An 8064-nucleotide genomic window follows, 5' to 3' on the forward strand; every position below is an offset into this window, starting at 1 on the left:
GGAGGCCCAAATGCTCTCTACTCACAGCAAGTCACATAAAATACACATACAAATTTGGCAAAACATTAATAGATTGGATTGGCAGCAACAATCTCATCTGTGTAAATGATAATCAACCAACACGGTGACCCTATGGTCAATTCTAACTACAAATCTCTCTCCAAACTTAGGGGGCACGGGTGGCCCAGTCGTCTAAGGGCCGCGATTAGCTGTGCAGAGTTGCGTCTCTTAGGCACGCCAGAAACCTATGATTGTGGGTCCAAATCCCGGTTCCCCCGATTATGTTTCTAGGTTTGTCAGCACCATACCCGTGCTCGTGGGTTTCACCGAAGTGGTAAACGTCTGAGACCTGCATCACTTCGGGTTTGCTTCCCACATTAAGCTAACACGCCGCGATATAACTGGAATACTGTTAAGTGCGGCGTTAAACCCAACTCACTCACTCACTCACTCACTCTCCAAACTTTAGCTGGGACGCTCATAATGACACCTGGGGCAGCGACCATTACCCCTTCAAATTACTTTTTACACAGCATCAAACTCCCCAACTCCTTCAGATCCTTCATTAGACCTAAATTCTCAGGAAATAAAATATAACTTGAAAAAAGCAGATTGGAAGTTGTTTACTAAACTTTTAAACAACATAAACATAACAACTATACAGAACATATCTAATTCAAATTTCACCAAAGTAATAAATGAAAGAGCCTACATCACTACATCCCAGAATCTAAAACATACACTGCCCACAACCAAGTGAATGAGTGAGTATGGTTTTACGCCACTTTTAGAAATATTCCAGCAATATCACGGCGGGGGACACCAGAAATGGGCTTCACACATTATATTCATGTCGGGAATCGAAACCGGGTCTTCGGCGTGACGAGCGAAAACTTTAACTTCTAGGCTACCCGACGTCCCCTCCACAACCGTGTAGCTTGGTGGTGCAAATAAATTATTAATGCACGAAAGCAAAGAAAAAAGTTACCTTTTTCTTTACTTATGGCTCCCTATATTACATACCAGCTCAACTGATATACATTATCAAACCCCATTAATTACCTCTTATTGTTAATCATTTAGTTTTCCCCAGATGGTACTTATACTTCAAAACACACTATTTTGTTCCACTTTTTAAATTCTTTTTTGCGTTAATTTCTTAGTTTATCCTCCCAGTTACATTTGTGGGGGACATGTATTCATAATTATATACTTTTTTAATACAATCATGGTTACTTAAATTAACCCTTCCCCGTCCATGAAATTGGAGCTCCAGAATTGGACGAGCTTTCTCGAGCTTTCTCGAGCTTTACGGCACTCGTTTAACCTGGCGACTTCCATTTCAGACTACGCTTGAAAAATATGTCGACACTGAACAAACAAACATTCCGGAATGTTTAATATATGGTTGCGATTGTATGGCAGTGCATCCCACATTCTGTGCAACGCCTCCTCTGTTCAAATGTTTATCCCACGGAAGCGAGAGATAGACGATAATTTGGACGGAATCAGTCGTACGGGCCTTAACTGTCGTTCGGAATACCCCGTGTTAACGTTTACGAGGTTGCATGATTAGAAAACACATTCCAACTGTCACTTTTATGATCTGGTAAGCCCCGCTTTGATTGATCGGATGAAAGGTCGCTCTGACGTGTCCCGTAAGGGGATGTCCTCAGATCTTTGTTTAACGATAGCGAGAACTAAGATGTGATTTTAATGAGATTGGTAATTACGGGGCAGTATTGAACTATTACTTCCTTACTCTGGTTCCATTGATCCAAACATTTTTGGATGTTTCATCTGGGTTGCAATTCAGAAACAATCTTACATTTCTGTATGAATGTTTGCATATACACAGGTCAAAGAACCAAACGGTACCTCCTACTCATGTGGATATATTAGTGTTTTAATATCTCTGAATCTTTATCAACTTTTTAGAAACTTTTTACTGCACGTGGATACGAAAGCACCCATGGCGGGGGATATGAGTATTTTATGCTTGTTCTTGTTTAATGACACCTGGTCTATTTGTCTTATCAATGTTTGATGTCGGTCGTAATGCTTGTTGTTACATAAAATAACCAACATACATATTTACACCCACGTTTGTTGTAATTTTAAACAGATGTGTCATTATATATCAGGGCACAATTTTGTCCTGTCTATCGAAACAATTGATGTTCGTCTAAATCAGCGTGTATATTGTGTATATTAATTTGTTTGTTTGTTGTTTAACGCCGCACTCAACAATATTCAAGCTATATGACAGCGGTCTGTACATAATCGAGTCTGGACCAGACGATCCAGTGATTGACATCAAGAGCATCGATCTACGTAATTTGAATACGATTGTGTACATTAACACATACATCATGTGAAATTGTGTACTGACACAAATACCTTTGGAGTTCTTGATACACGCGCTATATGAACTGAGACATATACAAAGTTTGAGGTTACACTATGTTCGTCCGGGGGGCACGGGGGCCCAGTCGTCTAAGGCGCCGCGATTCGATGTGCAGAGTTGCGTCCCTTGGTCACGCCAGAAACCTATGATTGTGGGTTCGAATCCCGGTTCGCCCCGATTATGTTTCTAGGTTTGTCAGCACCATACCCGTGCTCGTGGGTTTCACCGAAGTGGTAAACGTCTGAGACCTGCATCACTTCGGGCTTTCCTCCCACATTAAGCTGACACGCCGTGATATAACTGGAATTCTGTTAAAAGCGGCGTTAAACCCAACTCACTCACTCACTATGTTCGTCCAGATCTAGTCCATGTGTATGAAGGGGATATTTCATGTTTCGAGTGAATGTGGAGTGCCGTAAATTCGCCCTACCTAACACAGAGGGTCGTTTTACCACTTCTTGTAATTGCGACTTCCGTGTTTTCGAAATCTTAAAAAATATATAAAACAAATATAAAAAAATATTTAAGGTCACGGAAATTATTTACCATATAGATGTGATTATATGCAAATTCAGCTTAAAAAATATTCTTGTATCCTACGAGACAGATGTTGGTACCGAAAGAAAACACGCTGGTCAAATAACAAAACTGGCGCTTTGCGTCTCAATTGATGAGACATTTACAGAAATTTACAGTTTATAACCTTTTCGAGAGAATAACAAATGGCAGGAAGCGACATTAACTCCGTAAATAACCATTAGTCATTATTTTGCCATGTCAATGTGGAACTAACATTAAATGGTGGTGAACAGTCTGTGTACGGGCTAGACATTTTACGATAAAGGGAGACAAGGGTGTAGCTCTTGTATGACAATAGTTCCGTCCAAGTGAGAAATATCAAGCGTTATGTTCACTGCAGTAAAATATCAAGTGTTATGTTTACTGCAATGAAAAGTATTTAACACATGAAGTATATAGTAAATTATGCATGCCAACATATACATCACGTGCGTCGTAACAATAGTTTGTGTTGGCATTAATAGGCTTGTATGCATATTAAATACCTGACACGAATATGATGTTTGCAGTTCGATTTAAGAGCATTATTGTTGCTTTCATAAATGCCAATCACACATAACATGTTAGTTGTTAAAAATGATTTGTAGGACAGTAGGGTAGTCAAGAGGTTAAAGCGTTCGCCCTTCACGCCGGGTTCGATTCCCGATATGGATACAATATGTGAAGCCCATTTCTTTTTTTTAAACAATATTTATTTCCACTTGGTACAGTGAAATGGGATTGATAAACAGACAGAGCCTTTATAAATATTTCTCCCCGACAAAATTCGAACAAGCAGCAGTAGTAAAATTATACTGTAGTTTTGACTTGGTATTAGTTATATGTGGTACATCAAGGGTAAACAGTTGTTTGTCAAATTTATATGAGAGTGCATGTGTAGACAAATCTTTTGCTCATAGAGAAGAAATGATGTACAGAGTCAACAATATTCAGCAGTATTTCTTCGAAGCCCATTTCTGGTATCCCCGCCGTGATATTGCTGGAATGTTGCTAAAAGCGGTAAAAAACACACTCACTACAATTATTTGTGTTTGTTTTCACATTCGTGTATATATATATATCTACTACTTGTACTATTTGACCCTGAGCAGGATCCACAGATCACCAATCATCTGATGGTAAGACACGCTGGTGGAGGAAAGAGGGTTCACGGGGGGCGCGCTCGGCAAGTTTAATTCTCAGGGTTTAGACAAGGGTTGGGACCTTGCCCCAAAGCAGAGACCATACACCGGTTCCGGTATATGATCTCTGCCCGCAGTGAGACGCGTGTTGGCAAGTGGGAACTGAGCTGGGTGAGATTGATGGGCAACTGCATGTAAACCTTCTAACGCTTAACAGCCAGCTGAGAATGTATCATTATGTTCATCAGTGAGATAGGAAAGTAACATGAGTACACAAAGTAAATGAATGACCGGGGTAATAATTGTGTAGCAGCATGAGAAGACCTTAACGCACGGACAGCAACATAGATATACGATTTGCATTATTTTCAGTTTTATAGGAACATACATGTTTATGATATACATAGTAATGAAGACGAATCCTAATATATTTTATGTGTACAAAATATAATGAAATCAGGGACAAGAAGTTATTTTCCTTCTAAAAAGCGTTTCCGCATATTGATTCTAGGTATTCACTACCTTGAAGTGGTAAATGTGTCCGGAAGCACTACGTAGAAAAATGTCGCAAGCTCTTGTGCAATAATGGTTTCAATGTATAGTGATTTCTATTCCACATTATGTAACATCGGATACCCACATCCTTTCCTTTGTTAGTATTATTTATTCAACTGCACAAATAGGTCTCACAGTTTGACTAAGGAGCAGCAGTTTTTTGTGCAGCGCTGTGTCCCCTCGGGCACGCCACAAATCCCGTTGCGTCCCGATAATATGTCTAGGTCTATTAGCACCATACCCATGGTCTTTGGTGTCCCCCTATTTTGGTAAACGTCTAAGACGTCCATCACTTTGAGCTTTCCTCCAGCATCAAGCTGAAAGGCTGTGGTGAATCTGGATTGTTGTTCAAAGAGGTCTTAAACACAACTGTCTCACTCGACTCACATACACAATAGCCTTGTCCCGTATGTGCCCACTGTGGTATAAACGTGTTCCAAGGCGTAATTGTTCTCATAAGTGTTGACATTTCCACGTTGTCTGTCACGTCACTTTCCGGGTGTTTGCATTAATGATATGGACTATAGCAAGCCTATATCAACTAACGCCTGTATAAAGGTCACACGTTTAAGGCAGGAACTAGTCAATAAAGAAAACTCGGTGCATCCCGATCTCACGTGAGTAGTTAATGTACTACCATGAAAAACATAGACTTGAAAATACAATCTATGCATCTCAGGGGTAAGTATCGACATATGACACATGTAAGAATTTTGTTAAGAGTTATTTTGTGTTTGTTGTCATGCACGTGTGCAACATTATAACACACATACAATGATCGATTCCCCACATGGGTACAATTGGAGAAGCCCATTTCTGCTAGCCCCCGACGTGATAAACCTAGAATAACTACTTAAGGCGGCGTAAAACCATACTCACTCACTCACTCAATTGTTGGGTTCACGGAGTGGATTCCTTAAATGCGGTATTTGAAACAGTGGAACATGACCTTCATCTTGTCAGTTAAACATATCATTTATGTCGCACAAATGAGGTGTTAGTTTCAACAAATAAGTATATATGTAATAGATATTAGATATATTTGTCTGATCAATGTTTTATGTTGGTTTCGATGCTTGTGGTTACATCAAAATTCACATAAATATGTATACCCACGTTCCACGTTTGTCGTAATAACAAATTGATGTGTCCTTTTAATGCAGGCGAACGCCTCCGTGGTCTACTGGTAGAGCGTCCGCCCGGACAGCGGAAGCTCCGTGGTTCGATCACCGGCCGCGTCATACCAAAAGACGTTAAAGACGATACTTGTTGTTACCCTGTCTGGCGCTCGGCATTAATGGGGCTAAAACAAGGACTGGTCGGCCCTGAGGCAGTATACTGTGTCTGAGTGGGGTATTCATGTTAAACTACACACACACAATAATCTCGATTGCGACGTTAAACCCCATTTCACCTAAACGTTGGTGCAGGCGTAAATATTATGCAACAATTACATCAGCCTATCGTTCGTGTTTGTACAAACGTATGTATTGTGTATGTTAACATATTAGTTATGTCTATAATCGTAACAATGGAATGTGTTTGCTTTAATACAATTATGTACTTTACGTAACTAACACAAAAATCATGTTTGTCGTAACACTGTTTGACATTACACTGTGGTTGTCTAGTCCAGGTGTGTCTATTACAAATACCAACATAAGCATCACCTGCGTCGTAACGATGTTATAACTTTGCTTTAATACACTCGTGTGTGCGTTTACAGTTAATAGTGGACTAACATCTACCGCTGAAATGAACATATTTTACAGAAAAAATGTCCTTAAATTAGAGTTATAAAATATAATAAAAAGGAGCCAGAGACTTTCTTCCTGATGCTGCAGTAACTGAGACTTGCCAAACATTCTAGACTTGCATGGGGTGTATTGGATATATTCGTTTCAGGGTCTGTATAACAGACTATAGTCCTGCACCATGACCGTGGAATATATTAATTTAATGAAAAAACAAAATCTAGAAATGCATACAAAAGCAAGTCTAGCCAGCTCAAGCTAGCTCTATTCCATCTGAAATCAGCATAGGGAATTTTTTGTATTTTTAGAGTCAAGAAGGATATTTTGTTATATAAGATTTCAGAGACTAAATGTTAGTCTAAAGAGACTAGTAACAGGTAACATGTATAATGTGTGACGTCACATGTTCACGTTTCACGTGTAAAAAATAATGCTAATATGCACATCTTGTACGTCATATCAATGTTTTGTGTTTGCTTAAATACACGTGTGTTTGAAAAGTAACTGACATATTTATCATGTTTGCAGTAACACAGTTCTGTGTTTATTTTAATACACTTGCGTTCATAATTGACTGTCACATATATCATGTTCGTCTACACATTCGTGAGGGGCCACGGGTGGCTTCGTCATCTGAGGCGTCGCAATTCGCTGTGCAGAGTTGCGTCCCTTGAATACACCAGAAACCTATGATCGTGGGTTCGAATCCCGGTTGGCTCCGATTATGTTTCTAAGTTTGTCAGCACCATACCCGTGCTCGTGAGTTTCAGCAAAATAGTAAACGTCAGAGACCTGCATTACACCGGGCTTTCCTCCCACATTAAGCTGACACACGGTGATACTCCAATACACTTCTAGGGGGCGTTTCACCCAACTCACTCACTCACTCGATCTTTCATTCACATTCGTAAATATGTGTAACGGACAAAAATCTTTTGTTGTAGCAATGGTATGAGTTCGTTTTGATAAACGTGTATAATCTAAATCACATGCACCACATTTGTAGAGCGTCTAAACATTCGCGTACATGTGTAACACATACATCATATCTTGTTCGAGAGATAACATATGCTGCAAAAATCCACAATGGGCGTATGCCTCTGCATGATATAGCTGACGTATTCGTTACTTATAAGCATATGCTTATGTGGAAATAATACCTGCGCTGACCGCCGAGCACCTCAACTTTTGACCCTTCCTCGGATCTCTTCTTCCTGTATCATTAAACCCTTGACCGCTCTGGCCGTTTGGCATTGTTTCGGGATAACGTAAATGCCCTCTGAGACGTATGCACGCTAGCTACATAATACCAAACTGTACGAGCAATACGTTGAATGCTTATCGTAATGCACACCCTGTTGAAGCTGTAGTCACTCACTCGCTCACTGAAGCTGTAGTCCACTCGCTGAAGAGTGATCAGCTAGAACCTTCTGTTGATGTAAAATATGTGAATAAATTGATGAAAGTAAACTAATTTAAGAATGCAAAGTGAGTGGGTGAGTATGGTTTTACGCCGCTTTAAGCAATATTCCAGCAATATCAGGGCGGCGGACACTAAAAATTGGCTTCACACATGTGGGGAATAAAACCCGGGTCTTCGGCGTGAAGAGCGACCGCTTTGATGACAAGGCTACCCAACCCCCTCTAA

This window comes from Haliotis rufescens, unplaced genomic scaffold, assembly GCF_023055435.1.
Source record: "Haliotis rufescens isolate VD_foot unplaced genomic scaffold, xgHalRufe1.0.p SCAF_4, whole genome shotgun sequence".
Lineage (NCBI taxonomy): Eukaryota > Metazoa > Mollusca > Gastropoda > Lepetellida > Haliotidae > Haliotis > Haliotis rufescens.